General features: G+C 44.2%; 1 protein-coding gene and 1 pseudogene across 4 annotated transcripts in view; one reads left to right on the top strand and one right to left on the bottom strand.

Moving 5' to 3' along the window:
• The window catches only part of SASH1 (SAM and SH3 domain containing 1), a 287,239-nt gene that overhangs the window by 86,983 nt on the left and 182,973 nt on the right, over positions 1-17,283 (top strand). The gene's annotated exons all lie outside the window — the stretch shown is intronic.
• On the bottom strand, positions 1,885-2,496 carry LOC115896922 (annotated as a pseudogene). The gene has a single exon (XR_004056842.1). The product of XR_004056842.1 is annotated as a protein S100-A10 pseudogene (transcript).

Consider the following 17,283-nt stretch of genomic DNA (forward strand, 5'->3'; position numbering starts at 1 on the left):
TTTAGAAAACTGAAAGGTAGAAGAGTAAAGTCGTTAAGAGCAAAGGAACTATTTTTTTTTTTTTTTTTTTTGAGACGGAGTCTCGCTCTGTCGCTGGGGCTGGAGTGCAGTGGCCAGATCTCAGCTCACTGCAAGCTCCGCCTCCTGGGTTTACGCCATTCTCCTGCCTCAGCCTCCCGAGTAGCTGGGACTACAGGCGCCAGCCACCTCGCCCGGCTAGCTTTTTGTATTTTTTAGTAGAGACGGGGTTTCACCATCTTAGCCAGGATAGTCTCGATCTCCTGACCTCGTGATCCGCCCGTCTCGGCCTCCCAAAGGGGAACTATTTTAGATTGTTTGAGTTCAAATTGTGGCTTCAGCCCTTACTGGGCATGTGACCTGGGTGAGTTATTTAATTATTCTGTACCTCAGTTTCCTTATCTGTAAAATGAGCTGGACAGCCACCCCATCACTGGGTTCTCATGAGGATTATTTAAATAACAAGAACAAAGGCCAGGTGCAGTGGCTTATGCCTGTAATCCCAGCATTTCGGGAGGCCAAGGCAGTGGATCACCTGAAGTCAGGAGTTCGAGACCACCCTGGCCTACATAGTGAAACCCCATCTCTACCAAAAATACAAAAATTAGCTGGACACAGTGGCAGGCACCTGTAATTCCAGCTACTCGGGAGGCTGAGGCAGGAGAATTGCTTGAACCCAGGAGGTGGAGGTTGCAGTGAGCCAAGATCACACCACTGTGCTCCAGCCTGGAAGACACAGTGAGACCTCATCTCAAAAATAAATAAATAAATAATGAAAACTGTGCATGACATTCAATGAACAGTTCATAAATGTGAGTTATTGGTCGGGTGCGGTGGCTGACGCCTGTAATCCCAGCACTTTGGGAGGCCGAGGCAGGTGGATTACCCGTCCGGAGTTCAAGACCAGCCTGGCCAACGTGGCGAAACGCCGTCTCTACTAAAAATACGAAAATTAGCTGGGCGTGGTAGTGAGCACCTGTAATCCCAGCTAGTTGGGAGGCTGCGGCAGGGAGAATTGCTTGAACCTGGGAGGCCAACACTGCAGTGACACGAGATCGTGCCACTGTACACTAGCCTGGGTGACAGAGTGAGATTCTGTCTCAAAAGAAAAAGAAAAGTGAGTTATTATTAACTACTAACAATAGTTGAATCTCTTTAGTTAGAATATGAATTAATATGTCTTTATTTTAATCTTTTTAATTTTTAATTTTTCAGAGATAGGGTCTCCCTGTGTCACCCAGGCTGAAGTGCAGTGGCATGATCAAGGCTCACTGCTGCCTCGCCTTCCTGTAGCTGAGAATACAGGCGCGCATTACCACACTCAACTTATTATATTTTTCTAATTTTTTCTAGCAATAGGAGTCTCTTTTTGTTGCACAGGCTGGTCTTGAACTCTTGGCCTCAAGCAGTCCTCCCATCTTAACTTCCCAAAGTGATGGGATTAGAAGTGTGAACCACTGTGTCGCTAATTTTTCATTTTTAAGTACGGGGATGATGTTCTGATTCTACATGTTTAAGATCGATTGACCTTTTTTTTTTTGAGACAGAGTCTTGCTCTGTCTCTCAGGCTGGAATGCAGTTGATTTGATTGAAGTAATATGCCCTTTTTAATATGTAGCTTAAAAATAAATACATAAATTGCTTCAAAGTATTAACTTTCAGATTACGTATTGAGAAATATGTGTTTAAAATATTTTCTATACTTGCAAGAGAAAAGGGCTGGGTACAGTGGTTCACTCCTGTAATCCCAGTGCTTTGGGAGGTCAAGGCAGGAGAATTGCTTGAGGTCAGGAGTTCAAGACTGGCCTGAGCAAGGTGGAGAAACCACACCTCTACAAAAATTTTTTTTTTTTTTTTTTTTTTTTTTTTTTTTTCGGAACTAAAAAAGAACTTTATTTATTGAGGGCAAGGGGATGCAAACAATACAAAAATCAAAAGCTTATCTGGTATTTAACTTTCTCAGCTTGTCAAATGGGAGTTTATATTTTATTTTTACATTTGCTAAGGGTCCTGATCTGCTCATGAAATCCTTCTATGGGGGAAGCTGTGGGGCAGATTCCTTAAGCGACCCTTTGGGACAACTCTTATCAGGGAGGAGGGAATTGCTCGTTTCTGCCTACTTCTTTCCCTTCTGCTTCATGTGTACTACAAAATAGTCATTGCATGCAATGGTGAGGCCCGCAATTAGGGAAAAGAAGCTCTGGAAGTCCACTTTGCCATCTCTGCACTGGTCCAGGTCCTTCATTATTTTGTCCACGGCCAGAGGGTCTTTTTGATTTTCCAAAAATCCAGGGAACTCCTTTTCCATGAGTACTCTCAGGTCCTCCTTTGTTAAGTAGCCTTTATCCCCCGCGAATTTGTGAAATGTAAACATCATGGTTTCCATGGCGTGCTCCATTTGAGACGGCATTTTGGTGTGGTCTGTTGAAGCGTTGGCCGAGGCGCGGCGGACGCTGGGCGAGCTGGACGCGGGGCGGCGAGGCCAAAAATTTTTTTAAAAATTATCCAGGCATGCACCTGTAGTCCCAGATACTTGGGAGCCTGAGTCAGGAGGATCCCCTGAGCCCATGAGGTTGAGGCTGCAGTGAGCTGTGATGGCACCATTGTATTCCAGCCTGGGTGATGGAGCAAGACACTGTGTCAAAACAAAACAAAACAGAACAAAAAAGAAAGAAAAAAAGAGAGAAAATATGAATGCTTTTGAATAGCCAAGATTTTGTGAAAGCAAGAAAATACTTGTAATAAAAATATATTTTCTGTTTAAATGGTACCCACATTGCTATTTTTAGTTTTTTTATGTGTCTGTCTAATTAATACAGTAATCTAAGAGAGCCTTTGAATAGTCTACTTATTTAAAAACATGTAAAATATTACAAGCATTCACTTAACTAATGATTTCATTTTTTGAGTGATGGATTCATGAATGTACTAAATCAGTTTTTATAATCCTGATTGTTTTGTTTTTTGTTTTGTAGACTATTTTCCCAGGGTTTCATTCAGTTAGCAGCTATTTTTTGTGAGCTGTTTTCTGCAAATCACTCACTCTGAATCTTTGAGCTTTAATTAGGAGTCTTAGGTTTCCAGTCAAGAATTTCTAAAGCCATCATAAAGATGGCCCCACCAGACTTAGGAAAACCTTGACCACACATTTCAGTATGAATATGGCTGAAAGTGGCATGATCTCGGCTCACTGCAACCTCTGCCTCCTGGGTTCAAGCAATTCTCCTGCCTCAGCCTCCTGAATAGCTGGGATTAGGGGTATGTGCCACCACCACCTGCTGATTTTTGTATTTTAGTAGAGATGGGGTTTCACCATGTTGGCCGGGCTGGTCTCGAACTCCTGACCTCAGGTGATCCACCCACCTCTGCCTCCCAAAGTGCTGGGATTACAGGCATGAGCCACTGTGCCTGACCAAACTTGCCACTTACGTCAATTGTTATTTTGGGATAATTTTGTTATGAATCTAAAGAGAGCCTACAGGAATTGGAAATCTTTGGGAAAGTCTGTAAAGACCATAAACATTTATTCTGAAAAGGTAAAACATTTCATTTTTAAGGCTCATTTTATTGTGACTTACAGTTTTTAAAAAAAACTTTCTCAGAATATATGGCATTAAGACGTAGTCTACTGGGGTATGGTCATTACTGCCTTCTGCAACGTGTTGATGTAACTCACCTAACATGTGGCGCCCAGGTGGTGGTTTACTGGAAGAGCCTCATAACACTGATGTGTAGTAGCAATTTGCCTTGATTAGGTTATGAAACTGAGATTTCATTATGAGCATTAAATAGGTGTCACATGATTCCTAAATGATATGTAGAGGATATTGCAAAATCTTCATGATGTAACTTTAGCATTCCAAAGAACTGACTCCTTTTTGAACAGAAGAAAATGTCAGCTAGTTACCCCAAATTAACATTTTGTATCAAGAACTCTTTGGTGCCGGGTGCAGTGGCTCATGTCTGTAATCCCAGCACTTTGGGAGGCCGAGGCAGGCGGATCACGAGGTCAGGAGATCGAGAGCATCCTGGCTAACACAGTGAAACCCTGTCTCTGCTAAAAATACCAAAAATTAGCCAGGCATGGTGGCAGGTGCCTGTAGTCCCAGCTACTCGGGAGGCTGAGGCAGGAGTATGGCGTAAACTTGGGAGGTAGAACTTGCAGAGAGCCGAGATCGCACCACATCACTGCACTGCAGCCTGGGCGACAGAGCAAGACTCTGTCTCAAAAAAAAAAAAAAAAAAAAAAAAAAAAGAATTCTTTGGTTTGTCATGCCCCCGAGTGACTGCATATTCTGTGTCTGGGTCTTTAGGAAGCGGGATCCCGTTTATAGTGGAAGAGCTTCCACAAAGACCAGAAGGGGAGACGAGTAGAATGAACACATGCCCTAAACCTTAAGAGAAGTTTACCAGGTCACATCCCTTAATCTAAGAAGTGCTGCTCTAGAGATTAGCATGATCATATTTACATTGGTATGATTTCTTGCACTTCATATGTACTTTTACATATGCTGATTGGTTTTATTTTATTTTATTTTATTTGAATACAGGTTAAAAAAATTCAATAGTTTTTGGGGAACAGGTCAGGTAGTATGTGGTTACATGAATAAGTTCTTTAGTGCTAATTTCGGAGGTTTTGGTAAACCCATCACTTGAGTAGTGTACACTGCACTCAATGTGTAGTCTTTTATACCTCACCCTCTTCCACGCTTCCCTGCAAGTCCCCAAAGTCCATTGTATAATTCGTTTTTTTTGTTTGTTTGTTTGTTTTTGAGATAGAGTCTTGCTCTATCCCCCAGGCTGGAGTGCAGTGGCGTGATCTCTGCTCACTGCAGCCTGTGCCTCCCAGGTTCCAGTGATCCTCCTGCCTCAGCCTCCTGAGTAGCTGGGATTACAGGCGCACACCACTACACCTGGCTAATTTTTGTATTTTTAGTAGAGACAGAGTTTTACCATGTTGGCCAGGCTGGTCTCGAACTCCTGACCCCAGGTGATCTGCCCACCTCAGCCTCCCAAAGTGCTGGGATTACAGGTATGAGCCACCACACACAGCCCATTGTATCATTCTTATGCCTTTGCATCCTCATAGCTTAGCTCCCACTTATAAGTGAGGACATACAATATTTGGTTTGCCATTCCTGAGTTATTTCACTTAGAATAATGGTCTCCAACTCCAGCCAGGTTGCTGTGAATGCCATTAATTCACTCCTTTTTATGACTGAATAGTATCTCGTGGTCTATATATAACGCATTTTCTTTATCCACTTGTTGATTGATGGGCTTTTGGGTTGGTTTCATATTTTTGCAATTGTGAGTGGTGCTGCTACAAACATGCTTGTGCAAGTGTCTTTTTCATATAATGACTTCTTTTCTTCTGGGTAGAGACCCAGGAGTGGGATTGCTGCATCAAATGGTAGATCTATTTTATATTAGTTCTTTTTTTTTTCTTTTTTCTTTTTCTTTGTTTTTTTTTTTTTTTTTTGGAGACTGAGTTTTGCTCTTGTCGCCCAGGCTGGAGTGCAATGGTGCAGTCTTGGCTCACCACAAACTCTGCCTCCTGCCTCAACCTCCCAAGTAGCTGGGATTACAGGCACCTGCCACCACGCCTAGCTACTTTTTGTATTTTTAGTAGAGACTGGCCAGGCTGGTCTCAAGCTCCTGACCTCAGGTGATCCACCCACCTTGGCCTCCCAAAGTGCTAGGATTACAGCGTGAGCCACTGTGCCTGGCCTACTTTTAGTTGTTTAGGAATCTCCATACTGTTTTCCATAGTGGCTGTACTAGTTTACATTCCCACCAGCAGTGTAAACGTGTTTTCCCTTTTCACCACATCCATGCCCACAGCTATTATTTTTGATTATGGCCATTCTTGCAGGAATAAGGTAGTATCACATTGTGGTTTTGATTTGCATTTCCCTGATAGTGATGTTGAGCATTTTTTTCCTTTGTTGGCCATCTGTGTATCTTCTTTTGAGAATTGTCCATTCATGTTCTTAGCCCACTTTTTTGATGGGATTGTTTATTTTTCTTGCTGATTTGTTTGAGTTCCTTGTAGATTCTGGGTATTAGTTCTTTGTTGGGTGCATGGTTTGTGAAAATTTTCTCCCACTCTGTGGGTTGTCTCTTTACTCCGCTGATTATTTCTTTTGCTGTGCACATACGCTAATTGGTTTTATGCCCTCAGAGCTACTAGAAACTTCCTGTTGTTGGCATCCTTTCACCATGTAAATAATCTAGGCTTCCTGATTTCCTTTTAAACACACCCACGTTTTATTCAATACCCATAATTCAACAACTGCTGGCTGACTTTGGCTTCTGCAAATTTTAGGCTTCCAAGTTCGTTTGTTTTACCTGTAAAACAGGTAAAATACTGAGCTTATATATCTTTGCACACTGCTCCCCAGAGTGAACTAGACCCAAATGGATTTGGGCTCTGCTCTTTGAGCAGAGTTTGACAGTAAAGCCAGAAAGTCTCCCGCAGTCTGGGTTTTCCCAGTTTCCACCCAGGCTCCCTGGATCCTGGTGTCTTGGATGCCAGTGTGGGTCAGTGTAGCAAACACCTAAGGCTTTACATTTGCAGCCCATCAATTCCAAGGAGGTAGAGAGAAGCACAAACACCTACTCCTCATTGTAACCAACTTGAGACAGGCTCCAGAACAGCAGCCGTGACTATCCACTTTGTTCTTCCTTTGTAGAAAATAGAAAGGCCCACTTCCACAACATTGGGAAAAACAGCCTCCTCTTGTCACCTAAAAGATTTTTGGCCAGGCACAGTGGCTCACGCCTGTGATCCCAGCACTTTGGGAGTCTGAGGTGGATGGATCACCTGAGGTCAGGAGTTCAAGACCACCCTGACCAAGATGGTGAAACCCCGTCCCTACTAAAGATAAAAAAATTAGCCAGGTGTGGTGGCATGTGCCTGTAATCCCAGCTGCTTGGGAGGCTGAGACAGGAGAATTGCTTGAATCTGGGAGGTGGAGGTTGCAGTGAGCTGAGATCGTACCACTGCACTCCAGCCTGGCGACAAGAGCAAAACTTCGTCTCAAAAAAAAAAAAAAAAAAAAAAAAAATTCAAGCTGTAGAGCAATTAGGTTCTATATTAGGTTTGACTTTTTTTTTTTTCAATCAAGATTTGAAGATGCATAAATCTGTTGTTTGTACAACTGCAGACAGACTTGCAGACAAGTTTGAGTATGTTCTATTTCAAGTCTTGATGTATAAAGAAGATAATCCAGGCTAGAGTTGCTCAAGGGCTCAATGGCTCCCAAGGATCATCTAGAGACCAGTGAGCAAGTGAAAGCAGATTGGTTTGAATCCTGAATTTGCTGGCTGGGTCAAGAGAAGTAAGCACTGAATTATGCATTGCAATTGGCAGGGAGGATTGAAGAGGCTCGGAAAGTTGTTTTGGCAGAAAAATGACTTAGCAAAATGAATGAGGGGAGGAAATAGTAACACACTACCTTCTGGGGGCCCAGGAGGGTCTGTTTCAAAACAAGTTTTCTGAAGGCAGAGAGAAGCACACTGATATTGTACCAGTGCCTTTGTTGTGACAGATAGTCACTGTTGCACAAGTAGGGATGTGGCCAGACTCTTAAATATCTTTTAAAACTAGAGGTGATTACCTTTATTGCTTTGCTTTAAATTTAAGTCACCGACCTCCTTACATGCTTGGTTGTTTCTTTGGTTTCCTGTTTTCTAATGCCATGTTTAAACATCTATGGTCCTTGGACTTTTTATTTAAAAATAAAAAAAAAATACAAGTATGTATATATAGGCATACCTCATTTTATGCACTTTGCAGTTATTGCTTGTTTCTGTTTCTTTGTTTTTGTTTTTCTTGAGACAGTGTCTTGCTCTGTTGTCCAAGCTGGAGTGCAGCTGCGTGATCGCAGCTCACTGCAACCTCTGCCTCCCGGGCTCAAGTGATTCTCCTGCCTCAGCCTCCCGATTAGCTGGGATTACAGGCATGAGCCACCACGCCTGGCCTGTTTTTTTTTATTTTTTGAGACAGAGTCTTGTTCTGTCACCCCGACTGGTGTGCAGTGGCGCAATCTCGGCTCACTGCAAGCTCCACCTTCCAGGTTCACGCCATTTTCCTGCCTCAGCCTTCTGAGTAGCTGGGAATGCAGGCACCCGCCACCACACCCGGCTAATTTTTTCGTATTTTTAGTAGAGACGGGGCTTCACTGTGTTAGCCAGGATGGTGTTTTTTGTTTTATTGTTTGTTTGTTTGTTTTTTAAACAAATTGAAGGTTTGTGGCAACGCTGTGTTGAGCAAGATTTTTGGTGCCATTTTTCCAGCACTACGCGCTCATTTTGAGTCCCTATGTCACATTTTGAGGCTGAATTCTGCAATCTCATTATTAAACCTGAACAGATGTGGAGTTGCTTCTTATGGATGAGTAAACAAAGTGGTTTCTTGAGCTGGAAACTATTCCTGGTGAACATACTGTGAGCATGGTTGACAACAAAGGATTTTAGATATTCCATAAACTTAGCTGATAAAGCAGCATCAGGGTTTAAGAGGATTGATTCCAATTTTGAAAGAAGTTCTGCTATGGGTAAAGTGCCGTCACGCAATATAGTATGCTAGGGAGAAATCTTTCATGAAAGGAAGAGTCCCTTGATGCAGCAAATTTCTTTATTGTCTTTATTTTATTATTTTATTTTATTTTATTTTTTTGAGATGGAGTCTTACTCTGTTGCCCAGGCTGGAGTGCAGTGGTGCAATCTCAGCTCACTGCAACCTGTGCCTCCCGGATTCAAGCGAATCTCCTGCCTCAGCCTCCTGAGTAGCTGGGATTACAGGCTCCCACCATCACACCCAGATAATTTTTGTATTTTTAGTAGAGACGGGGTTTCACCATGTTGGTCAGGCTTGTCTTGAACTCCTGACCTCAAGTGATCTGCCCACCTCAGCCTTCCAAAATACTGGGATTACAGGCATAAGCCACAGTCCCCAGCCTGTTGTCTTATTTTTTAAAACTACCACAGCCACCCCAACCTTCAGCAGCCACCGCCATGATCAGTCAGCAGCCATCAACATTGAGGCAACCCTCTCCACTAGCAAAAAGATTCCAACTTGCTGAGGGCTCATATAATTGTTAGGATTTTTTTTTTTTTTTTTGAGACAGGGTCTCACTCTGTCGCCCAGGCTGGAGTGCAGTGGTGTGATCTTGGCTCACTGCAATCTCCGCCTCCTGGGTTCAAGCGATTCTCCTGCCTCAGCCTCCCGAGTGGCTGGGATCATAGGCATGTGTCACCACACCTGGCTAATTTTTGTATTTTTACTAGAGAGGGTTTGCCATGTTGACCAGGCTGGTTTTGACCTCCTGAGCTCAAGTAAGCCATCTGCCTTGGCCTTCCAAAGTGCTGGGATTATAGGCATGAACCACCACACTTGGCCAATTATTAACATTTTTTAGCAATATTTTAAAATTAAGGTCTGTGTGTGCGTATGTGTGTGTATGTATATATATATTTTAGACATAGTGTTATTAGACACTTAATAGACTACAGTATAGTGTAAACATAACTCATACACTGGGAAACCAAAAAATTTATGTGACTGGCTTTATTGTGTTATTTGCCTCTTGGTAGTGGTCTGGAACTAACCCCACAATATCACCAAGGTTTGTCTCTATTACTTTTGGTACCATGGGGAGAGTGTGCAAGATAGAATTGAATTTTTTTCTTTCTTTCTTTCTTTACAAACCAAAGGAACTAGAAATTTGGTTGTCACCTGCTTCTTTGGAGGACTTCCTTTACTGATTCCTACATAGCTCTGCATTCCATGCTTCCTTGATGCCTCAGAGCTCAGTGGACAGAACAAGGGGCATCCTTCATTTTTTTTAATTTAGTCAATCATTGTAATTGATTTTTTCCCAAGGAGTTGGATTGGAGGTTGTATTTTTGTGTGATAGCTGGAATATTCTTTGAAACTTGGCTGCCACAGGACTTGCTTTTAAAGCCTTTGTTTTTTGCTTGTTTTTTTTTTTTTTTTTTTTTTTTTCTGAGATGGAGTCTTGCTCTGTTGCCCTGGCTGGAGTGCAGTGGTGTGATCTTGGCTCACTGCAACCCCCAGCTCCTGGGTTCAAGCACTTCTTGTGCCTCAGTCTCCTGCATAGGTGGGATTACAGGCGTGTGCCACCACATCCAGTTAATTTTTGTATTTTTAGTAGAGACAGGGTTTCACCATTTTGGTTGGCCAGGCTGGTCTCAAACTCCTGATCGCAAGTGATCTGCCCACCTTGGCCCCTCAGTGTTGGGATTACAGGCATGAGCCACCACCCCCAGGCTTTAAAGCCTTTTTAACAAAGATGCTGTGGGGCAGAAAGAATGGATGACCTAGTAATAAGAATAAGGATAATATTGATATTAGCTGCAGGTATTTATGGAGCATGGACAATGTGTTAAAAACTATACGAAGCTCTCTCCATACCTTAACTCATTTAATTGTTCCAGTGACCCTGTGAGGTGTGGTTGTGGGTTGATTTTTTTCCCCCCAAAAAGGATACCTACAAGTCCTAACCCCTGGTATCTGAGTGTGACTTTGTTTGGAAATGACTTCTTTTCAGATTTAGCCAAGTTAAGTAAATAGGGTGGGCCCTAGTCCAACATGATTGATGTCCTTATTGGGACACAGACACAGATGTGCATGCAGGGAAGATGAAGTAAAGACACCCACAGAGAACAGCATGTGATGCTGCAGAATTGCAGTGACGCACCTGCAGGCCAAGGAATGCCGAAGATCGCTGGCAGCCCCCAGCAGCCAGGAAGTGGCGAGGACCTCCAGCCTCTAGAACTGAGAGACAATGCATTTCTTAGTTTTATGCCGCCCAATTGTTGGTGCGTTGTTATGGCAGCCCCTAGGAAACTAATAGATGGCTGCTCTATTACCATAGGGTAGCAGCTTTGAGCTGTTGAGAGAAAGAGGAAAGTATAAAGACAGCAAGTCCAGACGTGGTGGCTGTAATCCCAGCACTTTGGGAGGCCGAGGCAGGTGGATCACCTGAGGTCGGGAGTTTGAGACCAGCCTGACTGACATGGAGAAACCCTGTCTCTATTAAAAATACAAAATTAGCCAGACATGGTGGTGCATGCCTGTAATCCCAGCTACTCAGGAGGCTGAGGCAGGAGAATCGCTTGAACCTGGGAGGCAGAGGTTGCGGTGAGCTGAGATCGCACCATTGCGCTCCAGCCTGGGCAACAAGAGTGAAACTCTGTCTCAAAAAAAAAAAAAAAAAAAAAAGAAAAGAAAAGAAAAGACAAGAAAGGAAAAGAAAAGGACAGCAGAACTTTTTCCAGGTTTCCTATGCTGCACAGCCCTACACCTTGGCCAGTAGAAAAAGAACATTGAGAAGATAGGTAAGCAGAGAGCCTCAATAAGACCCTGGCCATGGCAGCATAGAAACCTACTCAGGAAACATTTATCAGGTATGGGTTGGACCACTGTGGATGAAGAAGACAGGTGCCTCCTCCAGAGTACTTAGTAAGCAACAAGACAGGCAGAGACAGAGGGAAGCACGGTTTCCTTAATGAATGTCCAGCATTTCTTTTTTCTTTTCTTTTTTTTTTTTTTTTTTGAGACAGAGTCTCACTCTGTTGCCCAGGCTGGATCTTGGGTATGGTGGCACGATCTTGGCTCACTGCAACCTCCGCCTCCCGGGTTCATGCCATTCTCCTGCCTTAGCCTCCCGAGTATCTGGGACTACAGGCGCCCACCACCACGTCCCGCTAATTTTTTGTATTTTTAGTAGAGATGGAGTTTCACTGTGTTAGCCAGGATGGTCTCGATCTCCTGACCTTGTGATCTGCCCACCTTGGCCTCCCAAAGGGCTGGGATCACAGGCGTGAGCCACCATGCCTGGCCTTTTTTTTTTTTGAGATTGAGTCTTGCTTTGTCACTCAGGCTGGAGTGCAGTGGTGCCATCTCAGCTCACTGCAACCTCTGCCTCCCTGGTTCAGGAGATTCTCCTGCCTCAGCCTCCCGAGTAGCTGGGATTAGAGGCATGTGCCACCACACCTGGCCAAATGTCCAGCATTTCTTACTAGGTTCTATGAGAGAAGCAGTGACATGGACTGAGCAAGGAGGAAGAGGCTGCAGTGTGCCCCATCTTCCCTCCCACACAAGGCCTCAGTCTAATGCCCCTGGTTTTCTCCCCTTCCTGCTTGCCATTTTTACTATTACATGCCCTTTTTTTTTTTTTGAAAGTGAGGTGAGGGTGAGGGTGTGGTGGTTATGAGGAAACGCAGGCTTAGGAATGCTTTCCATCTTTGTTTTAAAGTAGTGGAATTGAGCCTGGGTAACATAGTGAGACCACTTCTCTATAAAAAATAAAAAATTAGTTGGGTGTGGTGGCCTGTGCCTGTAGTCCCAGCTACTTGGAAAGATGAAGCAGGAGGATTACCTTAGCCCGGGAAGTCAAGGCTACAGTGAGCCATGATTATGCCACCGCACTCTAGTCCAGCTTGGGAAACAGAGCAAGACCATGCCTCGAAAATACATACATACATACAAGTAGTGGAACTGAATTAAAGTTTCCCAAAGAAGATAATACCTCTTTGTTTTCCTCTTCGCATCTCAACCGCTACCCATCCCAACTGCCACCCAAGACAGAGCTGGGAAAGAGGGTGTGGAGAGAAAGTTGTAGTGCAGCATAGAAGTCTTACTGTTGTAAGGATTCCTGAAGTGGCTTCTTAGGTCTAGGCAGATATGCTAATGTGGCCAGGGACCCTGGCCAAGGATTTTGGGCATGGGCTGCATGGCTGCAAAGGAACCTTGGTGGTGCTATCCATAAACGCAGGGCTGCCCTGCCTCACCCCTTGGCCTCACCCTTTGAATTCCCTGTCCTAATCCTTTGAATGCAACATCAGATGAATCACGGTGTTCTGGAGGACATGGTGGTGGATGGTGTTAGGGAAGGAGTGATTGCCTAATCAACCTCTGCTTAAGACCCCTTCTGGTACCACTTCACTCCCTGGTCTTTGAGGCTGTGTGGGGTGTACAGGCATCTTACAAGATTTGGAGAGTCGGAAATCACTCCTTAGTGGATTGCTGAGGGTTGGCAATGAAAGTAAAAGAGTATATGGAGAAAATGGAAACTACTTATAGTATATTTTATTCCCTGTGGATTCTATACTGGACATTTTAATTAAACTCTAATGGGACATGTATTCTAAAAAGTTCTGATCCCTGAATAAATTAATTTTAATGGCCGCCATTCATTCAGAGTAAATGCGTTGAGAGAAATGTCCTCACCAAGTACTATAAAAATGGAGAGTTAGGAAAATAAAATTTCCCAGCTCATCTTCAGCCCATCCTGTTGGTAAAGGACTGCTCCCTCTGGTCCATTACTGGCGATTACTTCCTCCAGCTCCACTTCAGTGACTCATGCCAAAACCTCCATCACTTCCCTTTGGAGATTATTACACAGCCCAGCAGACATCCTATTAAGAAACTTCTCATTAGCAGAGGAAAAGGGACATTTTCACATTGAGATCGAGAAGGAAAATGATTCACGGTCACGAAGGGAAAGGTCCCCTGAAGTCTTGAGAGCTGGCTCACCGCTGCTCCCCTTTCCTTTGGGGACACATACACTCACCATTAGCTGTGGGAAGTCGATGGGGTATGTGGAGAGGATCACACTCACTTAAAAGAATGGTAGTAGAATCAGTAATTTTGAATCAAGCTCAGTGATGGATTATGAAAGCAAGAGTGTAGACTCTAACTAATGTAGGGTGGAAGTTGAAACATGAAAGTTGCCTGTCTTGAGCATGTTTAGTGTTTACAATTCAATATTCAAGAAGAACATAAGACTAGCAATTGCTATAGTTGGGACAGGAAATGACTCAAGACCAAAAGGAAAGTTTCTGTAGTCACAAGGTCAAGATGAGAATAAGTTCTGCCACGGGAAATGGGAAGAATACAAGGATAGAGTCTGCATCATCCCCAAGAGTTCTGACCACAGGAAACATTGCAAAATAGTATAAATGAAGCATGGAGTCAAACATAACAATATTAAAAAATTAAGAACATTCCATGATTAACAAAAATTTTCCCTCCGGCCGGGCATAGTGCTTCATGCCTGTAATCTCAGTACTTTGGGAGGCCGAGGAGGGCAGATCACCTGAGGTCAGGAGTTGGAGACCAGCCTGGCCAACATGGTGAAACCCCATCTCCACCAAAAATACAAAAATTAGCCAGGCAAGGTGGTATGTGCCTGTAATCCCAGCTACTTGAGAGGCTGAGATAGGAGAATTGCTTGAACCTGGGAGGCGGAGGTTGCAGTGAGCTGAGATCGTGCCACTGCACTCCAGCCTGGGTGCCAAGAGACTCTGTCTCAAAAAAAGAAAAAGAAAATTTTCCGTTCAGGTATTTTACTGTGTCAGGTACTTTGTGATAAAGCTAGCTCCCGGCTGTCATGCCTCATTATCATATGATTTACAACCCATGATTGCTTTTTTAAATAGTATGGTCTGTTGACATTGCAAAATCAGTATTTCTCTTCTTTGCACATTCTTTAGAACCTACTATTTGTATCAGTCATTTGACATTTACAGTCTTTAGGAAGCCTGATGGCCATTTTTTGTTTTGTTGGATCAAACTCTTTTACTATCTCTCTTTTTTTTTTTTTTAACTGAGACATCTTGCAGGGCACAGAGTTCTCTACAAAGATATTGTTGGTTCCCCTGGTAGAGGTGATGAGGAGGGGGTCATACTGAAGTACATCTCGTTCTTGCCCACCTCATGACCATATTTCTCTTTAAGAATTCAAATGATGCATCCTCCATGATCGATCCTTAAGCACCTTTGATGTCTTGCCCTCCCTTGCTGAAATGGCTCACATAATGGGAGCTTTAACTGAAGGAGAGATGGAACTAGGAATATAAAGATCATTTTTGCTTGAGTGTAGTGGCTCATTCCTGTAATCCCAGCCCTTTGGGAGGCGGAGGTGGGTGGATAGTTTGAACTCAGGAGTTTGAGACCAGCTTGGACAACATGGTGAAACCCCATGTCTACAAAAAAAAATACAAAAATTAGCCGGGCAGGGTAGCTCATGCCTGTAATCCCAGCACTTTGGGAGGCCAAGGCGGGCAGATCACCTGAGGTCAGGAGTTTGAGACCAGCCTGGCCAAAATGGTGAAACCTTGTCTCTACTAAAAACACAAAAATTAGCCAGGCGTGGTGGCGTGCGCCTGTAATCTTAGCTACTCAGGAGTCTGGGACAGGAGAATTGCTTGAACCGAGGAGGCGGAGGTTGCAGTGAGCCGAGATGGCACCACTGCACTCCAGCCTGGAGAATACGGCGAGACTCTGTCTCAAAAAGAAAAGAAAAGAAAAAAATTAGCCAGGCATGGTAGCGCTACCTGTATTTCCAGCTACTTGGGGAGCTGACGTGGGAAGATTGCTTGAGCCTGGGACATTGCAGCTGCAGTGAGCTGTGTTTGCACCACTGCACTCCAGCCTGGGCAAAAGAGGGAGAGCCTGTCTCAAAAACACAAACCAAAAAAAAAAAACCATAGAGATCATTTCTGAGGAAGAAGTTTAAGAAAGGTAGACACTGTGCTGAGGAACTTAGTTGCTAAGATATAGACACGAGAAAATATTGGATACTTGGAAGGAAACGAGCAGACGACAGAACAAGAAGAACTTCATTTAAAGTCTTGTCTGGACTTGGTGGGGCGATGGTGCATTTCTGGTGTCTGACTTGGAATGTCTGGACCCTGAGTATAAGCTCGGCAAGTATTTAGGTTTGGGCCTGAATTTTGTCATTTGTAAAACTAAAAGAAAATAGGGATTTTTTTTGTTTTTTGAGATGGAGTTCTGTTTTGTTCTTGTTGCCCAGGCTGGAGTGCAATGGCGCGATCTCAGCTCACCGCAACCTCTGCCTCCCAGGTTCAAGCAATTCTCCTGCCTCAGCCTCCTGAATAGCTGGGATTATAGGTGAGGGCCACCATGCCTGCGTAATTTTTGTAGTTTTGGCAGAGACGGGGTTTCACCACGGTGGTCAGGCTGGTCTTGAACTCCTGACCTCCTGATCCGCCCATCAGCCTCCCAAAGTGTGGGGATTACAGGCATGAACCTCTGTGCCCCGCCAAGGATTCCATTTGGATACCCTTCTGCAAGTAACTTCCCTTCCTTCTCATCATCTTTGGGTTCTGATGGATTCTGTAACTAGTGGGTCGCTCTTTTTTTTTTTTTTTAAAGGAGTCTTGCTCTGTTGCCCAGTCTGGAGTGCAATGGCACGATCTTGGCTCACTGCAACCTCAGCCTCCCAGGCACCTCCTGTCATCATGCCTGGCTAATTTTTGTAGTTTTAGTGGAGGCAGGGTTTCACCATGTTGGCCAGGCTGGTCTTAAACTCCTGACCTCAGGTGATCCACCCTCCTCAGCCTCCCAAAGTGCTGGGATTACAGGCTTGAGCCACCGTGCCTGGCCACAGTGTATCTTTTTGTTATTGTATTAGGTTGGTACAAAAGTAATCATGGTTTATAATTATGCTTCCTTAAGCTAAAAACTTAGGTGAGAACACCCCTCAGTCCTTTTAGCAATCCTCAGTTGAGTCTGACCATGCACATTCTTATTTACCAGTTGTAGTTGTCTGAGCCACCGTTTAGCTTGGCTTTTTAGTTGCATGGCTGCCAAAGAATTGTTTAGCCAGAGGCCCTGCGCAGGTCTGCAGGGAAACAGAACAAAACACACTGCTCCTGTTTACGCCCTCGGGCTAAACCACCCAATTCTCTGTAGCAGTCAGGATTTCCTCAGGAAGCTTTCCTTGGGGAGGGTGGACCAGGGTGAAGCAGGATGTGATGACACGCAGCCCTCCTGCCCTCTGCAGCCAGCTGAGGTCAAGCCCCTATCTGTATCTGGCCTATGCTTCCCAGTCTGTGAGTTACAAGTCCAGGTCTCCTGCCCCAGATCGGACCGGGCTGCTTCCTCCTTCCCCCTGGCTCCTTGCTCCCATTTAATTTTCTTATCTGCAGTGCTGGGGTGAAAAGCGCAGGAGGGGGACACCCCTCGGAGCCCTCGAGTGCCTGGGTGGCAGCGGCCGTGTCAGCATTTCAGAGTCACAGAAGTTGGCAATTTGGCCTGGCCAAGCACCCAGCCATATGTTTCCTCAATTTAGGTTAAGTGAATTATTCAACTGTATACTGTAGGCATCTCAGGAGTACTGTTAACTAAGTTTTATTTTATAATATTATGGGGTGGAGATTACTTTCTGTGGAAGGCCTCAGTAGATGGTTTTATAGTTTAAATAAGCA

The sequence above is a fragment of the Rhinopithecus roxellana genome, chromosome 4 (genome assembly GCF_007565055.1).
Source record: "Rhinopithecus roxellana isolate Shanxi Qingling chromosome 4, ASM756505v1, whole genome shotgun sequence".
NCBI lineage: Eukaryota > Metazoa > Chordata > Mammalia > Primates > Cercopithecidae > Rhinopithecus > Rhinopithecus roxellana.